General features: G+C 42.6%; 1 protein-coding gene across 1 annotated transcript in view; it reads left to right on the plus strand.

Annotated features, from left to right (window-relative positions):
- The window catches only part of Kcnab1 (potassium voltage-gated channel subfamily A member regulatory beta subunit 1), a 250,881-nt gene that overhangs the window by 119,091 nt on the left and 119,464 nt on the right, over positions 1–12,326 (plus strand). The gene's annotated exons all lie outside the window — the stretch shown is intronic.

Genomic DNA, 12,326 nt, shown 5'->3' on the forward strand with positions numbered 1-12,326 from the left:
AACAGAATTATATAATGTGTAGCTCTTAGTGTCTGGCTTCTTTCACTTAGCAAACTGCATTTCAGATACAGCCATATTATTCTGTGAATCATGAATCAATTGTTCCCCTCCTTTTACTGCCAAGTGGTATTTCATTATGTGAAAGCCTAATGTGTTTATCCATTCATTAGTTGATGGACATCTGGGTGGTTTCCAATTTGGGGTGATTATGAGTAAAACTGCTATAAATATTTGAGTACATTTCTCTGTGTGTGAACAGACGTTTTCAATGTACTCAAGTAAATACCTAGGAATAGAATTGCTGAATCATTTAGTATGAATATGTTTAACTTTCTAAGAAGCCATCAAGCTATCTTTCAACTGGGCTATACCATTTTATACTCTTACCAGTGAGGAATAAGAGTTCACTGACTCTACATCTTTGCCACCTCTTGGTATTATGTATTTGTGTTTAATATTTTAATTTTTATCTTATGTATTTCAACAAGTATATTAATGCATCTCATTATGGGTTTTTTGTTTGTTTGTTTTGTTTTGTTTTGTTTTTTGAGACAGGGTTTCTCTGTGTAACAGCCCTGGCTATCCTGGAACTCACTTTGTAGACCAGGCTAGCCTTGAAATCATAGAGATCCACCTACATCTGCCTCCCAAGTGCTGAGATTAAAGGCATGTGCCACCACCAAACAGTGGGTTTTGGGTTTGTTTGGTTTTTTTTTTTTTTTTTTTAAGATTTATTTATTTACTTTGTACAGTGTTCTGCCTGCATATATGCCTGCAGGCCAGAAGAGGGCACCAGATCTCATTAAGGATAGTTATGAGCCTCCATGTGGTTGCTGGGAATTGAACTCAGGACCTCTGGAAGAGCAGCCAGTGCTCTTAACCGCTGAGCCATCTCTTTAGCCCCCTTGTTATGGTTTTAAATTGATTTTTCCCAGTATCTTGTAACATTGAACTAATTTTCTTCCTAAAAGTTTATCTGTCGTCAAATAACTTAAATCGGCACTTAAATCATTTAATACTGGCCTTTGGCAGGTATTTTCTTCCAAGATGTAGCTTTCCTTTTCAACCTCCTAATGATATTTTTAACAGAACAAAAATTTTAATTTTTGTTAAGAATAATCATGAAAAGATTTAGATTTGGTCCCTGTGGTAGTTTGAAAGAAAGTGGCCCCCAAAGGGGGTGGCACTATTAGGAGGTGTGGCCTTATTGGAGTAGGTGTAGCCTTGTTGGAGCAAGTATGTCACTACAGGGGTGGGCTTTGAGGTCTCCTTTGCTCAAGCTACCCTCAGTGTGACACACAGTTCACTTCCTGCTGCCTGTAGATCAGGATGGAGAACTCTCAGCTCCTTCCCATGGCCTGCATGCAGCCATGTCCCTCTATGATGATAATGGACTAAACCTCTAAAACTGTAATCGAGCCATCCCCAATTAAATGTTTTCCTTTATAAGAGTTGCCATGGTCATGGTGTCTCTTCACAGTAATAGAAACCCTAACTAAGACAGTCCCATTCCCACAAACTGTTAAATCCGAAGTCACATGATTTCCTCTGACATTTCTCTTTGAAGTTTTATAGTTTTATGTTTTACATTTATAACTATAACCCATTTTAATTTTTATACAGAATATGAGGTCTGTATCACTTTTTTTAGCATAGAGACAATTGTTCCATCTGCTCCTGCACCATTTACTGAACAGTCATCTTTTCATTGAATTGTCTTTATCAAAAGTTAGTTAACTATTGCACATGGCACCTTTTTTGCCCTCTCTGTTCTCTTCAGTTTATATACCCCTCATTCCTTTTGACAATTTCATAGTGCCTTGATGATTCAACTCTCTATTACACCCTGGAATCAGGTAGTGAGAGCCTCCCAAATTTCTTCTCCATTTCCAAATTGCCTTGGCTGTTCCAATTCTTTCACCCTGCCAAGTCAATTTTAGACCCACCCCATTACTATTCATAAGATACTTGGTTAGGGCTTAAAATGGGATTGGGTTTGCCTCATAGATCAAAATGAGGGGAACTGACATCTTGACACTGTTGAATTTTGATAATCATAACCGTGGTGTGCATCTCCATGTAGTTAGATCATCTTTTACTTCTCTCTTCAAAGTTTTACAATATTTTGCTTACAGGTCCTAATTTCGAGTGATTTATATCTTGTTTTGGGAGGGCTTTTCAAGTAGCATTGTTCTTCTCAATTTCAAGTTCCGGTCATTTGTTATTAAATATGTAATTTATTTTTAACTTATATTACATTTATTTATGTGGCTGCATGTGCCACTGCACATGTCGGAATGAGAGAACAGTTTGCAGGCATCATTTCTCTCCCCTTCTCCTGGAGATCCCAGGGGTCAAACTCAGGTCTTCAGGCTTCACAGCAAGCGCCTTTATCCACTGAGCCATCCAGCCATTCCACAACTGACTTTTGTATGCTATTGATATACTCTTCAACTTTGCTAAATTTACTTGCTAGTTCTAGGAGAATTTAGGAGATTATTTGGGACTTTTTTTTTTTTCCAAAAAGACAATTATGCTGTTTATATGGAAGAGTTTTATTTATTCCTTTTTAATCCTTATGCTTTTTATTTGTTTTTATTAAACTATATTGTTTTATCGTTTTAATAATCTAAACACCAAAGTGTTAAGACTAAAATAATTAACTCTGGTAGTTTACGTCACATAGTGAGAAAGACTTCTCAACCCACCAACTGGTCATTCAGTGAAATATTTGCTTCTACTTCCATGATGCTAAGCATTATGGGAAAAGTCCAGTTAGTAGGGCTTGGTGACTACCAGGAAAAGATTAGACATGACCACTAATCACTTCAGACAAAAATAAGGTGATCAGCACCCCAGTCAGAGAGAAACACAGAAGAACAGGAGGGACTCTAGAACTGAGAGAGGCAGAGTCCTACCAGAAAGTGGTAGACTGTCAGGATGGAGGTGAGAGAGGGCACCAGAAAGAGTTCTTCCCAGGTTGCCAGTTGGTTGATTGTAGAGGCCCCGGGTGGGGGAGGGGAAGACAAGGAGGGCTCTGGGGTCTGGGCCTTGTTTTGTTCAGATGCATAGCTTGACTTTCTGAATTTGAGGCACTACAGGTAACCTACAGGTGGCTTAAAATACTGAGTGGACTGAACCAGACTAAGATCAAAACTGAACCTGAAAGCAGACCTTAGTCATCATTCCCCTTTATCTCTGCCTCAGACTCTGAAACTGTGACTTTCTGAGCACTAGGAAATGTCTCCTCTGGTGGAATAGCTAGAGGAGGGGGCAAAGGAGCCAAGGGGCGGGGCAAGGAGCCAAGGGGCAGGGCAAGGAGCCAAGGGGCGGGGCAAGGAGCCAAGGGGCAGGGCAAGGAGCCAAGGGGCGGGGCAAGGAGCCAAGAGAAAGGGTGTGAGTGGGAAGAAAAGGCACCTGGCCAAGCTCCATCCTCTTGTAAAACTGGAAGGAGTCCTAAGCCTTCTGTGGCGGAAAGAATGATTAAAGGCTGAAGTGGCTGTTGTGATCCTCCGAAGAGGGAATAGAGACTTGCTTTAGAGAAGAGGAAAACTTCACATGAAAGATGAGGCTCAAAGCTAAAGGGAGGAACTTGAAATCAAATCCATGTTTGTCCAGTCACAGCTTGCACTGTGCGGTCATCTCCCATGTGCCAGGCACTGTCTTAAGTGACTCGGTCTTGGTATGGAACCTTCACCAGCACCCTCTGAGAGCATCTATTACTACTATCATGGAGCAGATAGGGCACCAGAGGTTCTCAGAGCAAGGTTTCTCTGGGGGTGAGTACTCAACTGCCTGGTGTTTTGCAATGAACAAAGGCCTCCCTGGCTAACAAAAGTGCCACAGTGAGTAGCAATGTTGTCTTTACCCACAGCAAAGTGACAGCATTAGACATTCGCTCTGGCATCACTAGACATCACTGTACAACCAGAACTGTGTGTGGTATAGGTATGTACAGTTGATCCAGGAACAGCCACTGTCCTGGATTTCAGTCTGGGAGGGGAATGACCTGCACACAATAGGTACACTATGCAACAGCATGGCCTTCTGACCCGCAAACAGAAAGAATATGAGCACATTAGTTTTCTGTCCCTTGTCAAAGACCAGGGAAGGCAAACTCATGCACTCTGGCTGAAAGCATTTACCTTTAAGTGGCTGTTGGAAGGTCATCCCATCCTTCTTCCCTAGCCTTCGATCTCTGCCACCCTACTTAGCACGTTCTACAGAGAACTGCAGATTTGCCCAGGAAAACAGATTTGGGACCACCAAGGGGCCTGGGACACATGCTCAGATGCATTGTGAGTTGTTTGACCATTGAGAGCCCGGCAACTCATTGCGGAGAAACCAGTCACAGTCCTTATTGCAAAGAGAATGCCAAGGAAGGCTTTACCTTTATCTTTGGAGTTTCCTTTTTGAAATACAGTAACACCAGGTGAAAATTTAGAAAGCTTTAGACTCTAAAGTTTAGAGCTTCTCCGAGCCCTGAAAATGGCGTAGGCAGGTGATGTTTACTTAGCAAGGTGTATCCTACACAAGATTTAGAAAGGGGAGAAGCGTGTTTCCCCCCTTTCAGGAGACCAATGACTATCTCCTTCACATCCTGGAGGGCGGGGAACTGTTTTCTCCTACTATAGTCTCAGCATCCAGTTATCTGTGACCAGATGTGGCGTTTTGTTTTGGTTTTCCCTGCTCACTTCCTTGACACTGGCAGGGTGCTCTGCAAGTCAGCTCACTTCTGACACTTAACCATTTAGTGAGGACTCCACTAGGTCAAGGGCCAAGACCATAAGCCAGCCTGAGTCAGATGTCCATCACAGCTGTGCTGTCCAGGTTCCTCACAACCTGTGCTCACTTGACTACCAATAAGAGGTCCCCACGCCCTTTATTGTGATTATATTGGTTAGAGTGGCTTAGAGAGCCCAGAAAATGCTTCACTTACTGTCACGCATTTACTATGAAATAACACAACTCAACAAGAGCTGGGAGGAAAAGATGCTCACAGCAAGGAGGGCCAGAGCCTCCTTCCCCACCGCCAACACACCACAGTTAATGTGTTCAGCTTGCCTGGTCTCATGGTTGGTATCCCTGGAAACTAGCCCCCATCCTGACTTCAGACACCAGTCCTCTCATGGTAACACACAAAGAGAGTTCTGACTTCTGAATTCCCTAGAACTTGTAGCAGGTGGGGTAGGCAGAACCAAATGCTCGCTTCTTATTGTGTCAACACCCCTTCCATGAGCTCCAGATGTTTAGGTTTTAAGTCCTTATCGCTTTGGTTCCTACTTCACTACATCCCTACCAATTGATGGAATGAAAAGCTCTCTCTCACAGCAAGGTGTAAGTATTTGAAAGCCAAGTCTCTCTAGCTGACCCACAGAGGGTATAAGAACACCAGGGTTGCCCAGATCAGAGGCAACAAACTTGCTAGAAGATTCAAGGGAGGAAATATTATTCTATATTAAAACAAAAAACCATAAAGGCAAGTTTTCTATGATAAGGTTGCATGAATGAGCCACATGAAAGTTAGAATGCAGTGTGTGAGGCAAGCCTCGGAGGTATCCTCTGCTCTCCCATGTACATGCACATACATGTGTACACTCCTGCACACACACATGCCTGTACACATATGAGCACACACACACAAAGACACTGGTAAGTTTATATGCTTTGCAACAGATGTGTGGACAGGAATGATTTAATAGCAGCTTTCATCTGTGTGTGAAACTCTTAACACAGAAATGCCTCCACAACCCTGATGGAGCCTCCAGAGATTCTCAGAAAAGTAACTTTTAAACACCTAATATCAAATATGTAGAATCCCCATTAAATTTTAAAGTATTTTAGATGGAAATGTGTGACCTAGTAATATGTGTACTTGTTTACTGAAGTATTAACTGACAAGTTTTAGGGCAGGCTGAATGTCACAACTCCTAAAAAGTTCTGCATATAAATGATGAGTGAGATCCTTTGAGATCTTTGAAGCAATAGTCATGTGATATGGAAATACCCATAGTTCCCATCTGCAACAAAGTCACAGGTCATATGTGTATTTCTCTGGTTTCTCAGCTATATTCACAATTGAAGAAAATGCTGTTAGTTAAAACTGGGCAAAACAAATAAGAATATATCCATTTCCACTCAAGTCCATTAACTCCCCAAGTTGTGTGTCTTTAAGATGGAAGTTCTGGAGTCTCATTCAAACTAAGTTTTCCTAATGATTCAGGTGTTTCTCATGTGGAAAACACCATGTAGCTTTTATGCAAGGGTAAGTACACCTGGATAGACATTTCTCAAGTCCTACTTCTACATGGCATTGGAACTAATATATTGATATCTACATGATTATATGTCCCATCTCTGTTCTCCTGTCCTGGTGGCCATGGAGGCAATGATGCTAAGTTTTTCAGCCCCTCATTAATTCTCAAAACTGATTCCTTGGCCTCCTTTATCCTGTTTTCAGCCTTGCTCTCATTGCCTATGACTCTAGACAAATAACTTAAACTCATATGTGATTTATTCATGGCATGTGCCCTGAACGATTGGGCACATGTCCACCCAGGCCAGAATACAGTGAGGAGGACCAGTGGGCTGAAAGTGAAGTATGTAAAGAACAGAGGCAGCCTGCTGCCAGATTCCCTACAGTGCTCACCATAGACCACTTTAGGACACAAGGGCATTGAAACACCGATGAGACATCCAAGCTACTTGGCTAGAGCCCAGGCTAGGAGAGGGCTCTCTGGGAGACAAGGGGCTGCAGCCGCCATGCTGTTTTAAACTGAAGGGTGTTTCTCCCTGATCCCTCTTGATCTCTAGCCTGTAGCATTGCTGCCAACTGACCCCCATTGAGGCAGTCTCCTGAGGGCCTCCTGCATAGCCCCTCTCCTAGTCCCCAGTGCTGTGGGATGGTCAAGTATGTCAAATGTGTTGCTCTGATTGGTTAAAATAAAACACTGATTGGCCAGTGGCCAGGCAGGAAATATAGGTGGGACAAGCAGAGAAGAGAATTCTGGGAAGTGGAAGGCAGAGAGACACTGCCAGCCGCTGCCAGGACAAGTGAGATGTAAGGTACTGACTGGTAAGCCACGAGCCACGTGGCAACTTATAGACTAACAGAAATGGGTTAATTTAAGATAGAAGAACTAGATAACAAGATGCCTGCCATGGCCATACAGTTTATAAGTAATATAAGTGACTGTGTGTTCATTTTATAAGTGGGCTACCGGACTGCTGGGGCTTGGTGGCACCTGGAGAAAAGCTCTCCAACTACACCCCAGCACCTTTGCCTCTCCTCAGTCCCTTTGCTTATGTATCTTCCTCTCCACTGTGCACAGAATCGGAGCTCCTGAAAGTCCCCCATCCATCCCTTTCTCTCCATGAATGTGCTTTCCCTTAGCCTAGTCTCTGCTCGTGGTGTCTGGCATCCCTAATCCCTCCTGCCAACAGCTTGAATGTTTCCTGGGTGTTCCAATCCCATGTGTCTTCAGGTAGAGTACAGTTATTCTGTTTCTCCAGTAAAACCTAGCAAAGTGAAAACACCCTACTTCAGTGAAAAACACCCCCTCTTGACCCGGCTGTCAGGTCAGAAGCCCAAGAGCGGCCCCTTAGTCCTTCTTTTTTTTCCACCATTACTCCTAATCAAACAATTAGTCCCACAGGCTTCTACCTTGTCCTACCGCTGTACATCTGACTGACACCATCGCTTCTCGTCAGCACCACTTGACTAGCATCCTAGCTCCTCTCACGCCTCCCTTTGACCTATTTTCTCTGCTTATGCTTTTCAGGAGTTACTCACGCAGAGCAAACCCCCAGCCCACACCCTAAGCTGGAAGGCTCTGTTAGATCTGGCTTCTCCACTCACTCATCTGGAGTCACTGTTTCCTCGGGGTCACTTTTCTTGTACTGTGCTGGACGTCTACTTCTTCAATGCCTCTTCCAGTCTGAGCCCTCGTACATGCTGTTCACTCTGCCTAGAATGTTAGTCCCTGCTTTATCCATTGAGCTCTTTGGCTCTAGATTTAAATGTCACTTCCCTAAAAATGTTCTTCCTGGCTGCCCCAACTGGGCAATCTTCCACCACATCACAATCTTTTTTTTTTTTTTTAGATTATAATTACATCATTTCTCCTTTTTCTTCCCTCCTTCCAGCACACCCCCATTCTCTTTCAAATCCATGTTCTCTTTTTCATTAATTGTTGTTCCATTCATATATGTCTACACATACACACACATACAACCTGTTCCGTCTGTATAATATCACATGTATGTATGTTTTCAGGGCTGACCATTTGGTATTGGGTAACCATCAGTGTGCTCTTCCCTGGGACACACTTTCTCTCTCTCTCAGCATTCCTTGGCTGTCTGTCCTTCTTTGTGTGGGGTTGAGGCCTCTAGACTTTACCCCACAATCTTAAATTTAGATCACACTATCTGTTTTATTTACTCTTATAAGTATTAGGAACTTTAGAAAAAAATTACAGAGCTTAGCTGAGCAAATAACAATTCACAAGTCAGGCAGCCCTCAAAACCAGAGAGTTTAGGAAATTATACTCTGCGACATGGGCAAGCGTCACTAAGACAGAGTGAGGGACGGGACAGTGGCTTGGCAAACGGCTAACACCAAGACTGATCTGTGTTTTCTTTATCTGAGCACAGTCTAATCAGTCGACAGTTTGTGACTGTCTAAGACTCAGATATTTGTTACCAAAGTATCCATTTAAGTTATGCTTTCAATAAGTTTATATACCATCTGGCTGCACATTCATCATGCAAGGGCTCAAATTGTAGAGACATCCTCAGGCCAAAGTTACTTTAATATAACATAATCAAATGGTCAATTCAGTTTACTATATATCTCCCTTCCTATGATGTAAGCACCTACTGCTCAGCCTCTCCCTAAGCCTAGCTCAAGACTCCCATTCATCAATTGTAGTCACATTCACAGCACAGAAATGTACCATATGACCCTCACTACCTTGATAAATGAATACAATTTGGATTCTGGTTTTCATTTCTGTTTTGTTTTAAGAAAAGTTAAATGTACATTTAAAAATAAATAAACTTGCTTAGTAATTTCCAGGTAAGACATGGCACATTGCAGAGTGGAGTGTGGAGGGTCAGGGACATGTTGAGGTAGAGATAGCAAATGACATCATGATCAGTGTAGTGTTCTGACCACAAGAAAACCAGGTCAGATCTGACTTGTGTCCGCCACCTACACAGCCACTGGAGCCTCTTACATATGCTTTCAGTTGGTCCCTGCTGTGACATCCTTTAAATTGGGGCTTTTGTCAGACAGAATATGCTTGGTCAAATGCAAGGGGCATATTTCAGCTAGCTACTCCTCCCTTCCTAGCAGTTTAAAACTGTGAATAATAATATCCAAGATATGCTCATCCAGAAGCAGGCAATTTAGAACAACACATTTGGGCTGCTAACCTTCTGCTTTTAGCATCTCTGATTTCAAAGGAACTGGGAGCAGGAGAAAGGCATGCGCTACTACACAGAGCTGACACTTCATTTCGGTTCACACTATTCTATTATTGCCTTCGGAGCAAAAAGAACCTGGTGCACCATGAAGCAATACTAGGCATTAACCACTGCAAGAGAATAAGCTCGGTCATGCGTTCGCCGAGTGGACAGCTCCCTCCCAAAAGAACGCAGAAATAAACCTTCCAGTCCTCCACATGCCAGATGACTTCACTGGGGCTTTAAGCTTTAGGGTTTCCAAAAATCTGACTGACAGAACCAAGTGCCCTGTGTCCCCATATTGATGTCATTCATTTCTAATATTAGCAGCAGAGCATTTCGGGTTCACCTGGGAAGGGGGGAGCTTTTATTTTTGAGTCAAACAAGAACAGTGACTAAAAATGAACATGGTGAGACTTCCTTCAGGCATATCTGACACAGATAAAATAGGGAAGCCTGTGCGGCAAGACTATTTTGGATCAAATGGGGAAGGAACTCGAGTTGGAAATCCAATGTGCTTTAAGAGATTCTCTGTCGCCTCACTCATGAATGCTGAGGAATTAAGGAGTAAAATGAAATGGTATAGTCATTTGGTTACATCATGTCACCAAAGATCATGGGGCTTGTGAAGATTGTACCTGTGTGACAGATTGGATCCAGGCGATGCATTATAGTTCAGCATGAGTGATGCGCTTGGTGACTGGATGTTGTAGCCACACACACGAAGAACTGAAGGGCGTATTTGGGACCCATTGTATCACATGTGTCAAATTTTTGGGCTTCTGTCATCTAGCGAGGTTTAAATGGGTCAGGGTCACTGCCACATTTCTGACTCACATTGATGGACAAAGCCAGGAAAACGGCTGTGGTGACATTTGGTATAACTGCAATAGTATTGGGGTTTCATGCCCTACATGAGTGGCCTTTCCTTCCACCTTCTCCATCTGCAACCTGAGTAGCATCATCGTGTGTCAAGAATGATTTATTTATGCGGCACACATCTTGAAAATAGACAAAGTAAGGGCAATATGTTGAAAGACTCTGAAACCTCTAAAGTGTGGAAAATGACCACCACTTTAAAATGACCCCACAAGTTTAGTAACCATTCTCTGTAGAAAAAGAAAATATTTAGAGAGCATAACAGAGATTAAAGTGTTGAAAGACACAAAGACACTAAGGCTCACTGGGGCCTGTGATCACTGGCTCAGCATCTGTCATCAAACTTTCCTTAAGTTCCATGTTTCTTGATTTCAGAAAGGCTGCCCTCTGTATGTAAATAGCAATGGGAAGAGAATGGGCTGTGGCGACGTCTTGTTACTTAGCAACTTGTTTTTGCTCACAGTTCTCTAGTCCAGTTTTCCATCCTGACTGATCATTAATTGCCTTACGTCACAGTCAAAGGGAAAATAGGGCAGTTCTCTGCCTTGGATGGGAAGCTCTTGCTAAGAAAGTGTTCAGTTACACAAACTTGCCATTTTTGAATTTGTTGGAGAACTCTGGTCTATACGGGCTGAGCCTACAAGCTGCTCTGTTCTGCTTTGCCTTGTTGGTCGATTGCTATCTTGTTTGTTTTACATTGCTATCCCCCCTCCATATTATTCTCAAAATGACTAAATGCTGTTAAAAGTCCACAGGAAGCCTTGTCTAGATCTGTTTCCTCAGGACAAGCACAGAGTGCCCACCCCATGCTCCCTAAGATTCCCGTGACGGGACACACACCACTGAACTGTGATGACATGTTACACTCTACCCTGTCCCTCCTTGGACTTCGGGGTTTTGTGAAGTAGAGAGCTGTGCCTTGTTCCCCACTGTGTCTCAAAGCTGTGCCTGGGACACGGTGACCTCTCATTATACATTTGCTTCCTCAACCGTGTTGTGTGTCTTACCTGGACGACTCAAGTATCACTTACAATTTTCTTGTTGTTTTGTTTCATCTTGAATGCTGTGATTTTGTTCTCCTTGTTAAACTATTTTTGCTCTGAGTTTCCATCTTTGGAAATGAGCAGACTTTCAGACTACAGAGGAAGATCTTCCAGCTGCACACCTAATGATCACACACACACACACACACACACACACACACACACACATCAAAGAACAATGTCTTATGAAATCTTTTTCATGAAAGATATCCATTTACTCCTCTCCTATCTAGTAGTTCAAAAACACGTTTCACATGTACTTGTGTGCAAGTTTCCTTCTGGTGGCAAATATCCAAATAATGTGGGAAAATTCAACACCATGTCTGAGCTCCCTATCTTGGCTTCCTGTATAACTTTATCAGAGTTAATCAGAGCCCATCCACATAGAAATAATACTAAATCAATGCCACAGACACCAACATCCCGTCCTATTAATGAAGAAATCAAACCCCAGAAGATTTTTCCTAAGGTCACTCAGCTAATGTAACAATGGGTCAAAGCCCGGGTCTTTCAATTCTACATTCTGATTAATACTTGTCTAGTTATGAAATTACATGTGTCACTCTGGTGACATTTTATAGACAATAAAAAGCAAGAGGGGGAAAAAAAACCACGGTGTAAAAATAAAAACGCTGATTACTACCTCAAAAGAAACCAAATCAGCCTACAAAGAGAACAAGCTGGTAAAGGGACCAGTGTATTGCTCTGGAGCAGAAGTTGAGAGTGTGGTCAGAAAAAGGAACAATTTTCCCCAAAAAAGCTGTAATTATTTCAGCTTTGCCTCCTTGGTTTGATCTGCGCACTGGTTCTATGAGACATTTTCTGGTTGACAATTTGATGTCTTCTCTGAGAAGCATTAGTTAGAGGACAGAAATGGGTTGGTTCTGGATTTCCATAGAGACTTATAGGTATATGGGAGCTGCAACACCTGGTTCCATT

This window comes from Onychomys torridus, chromosome 6, assembly GCF_903995425.1.
Source record: "Onychomys torridus chromosome 6, mOncTor1.1, whole genome shotgun sequence".
Taxonomy (NCBI): Eukaryota; Metazoa; Chordata; class Mammalia; order Rodentia; family Cricetidae; genus Onychomys; species Onychomys torridus.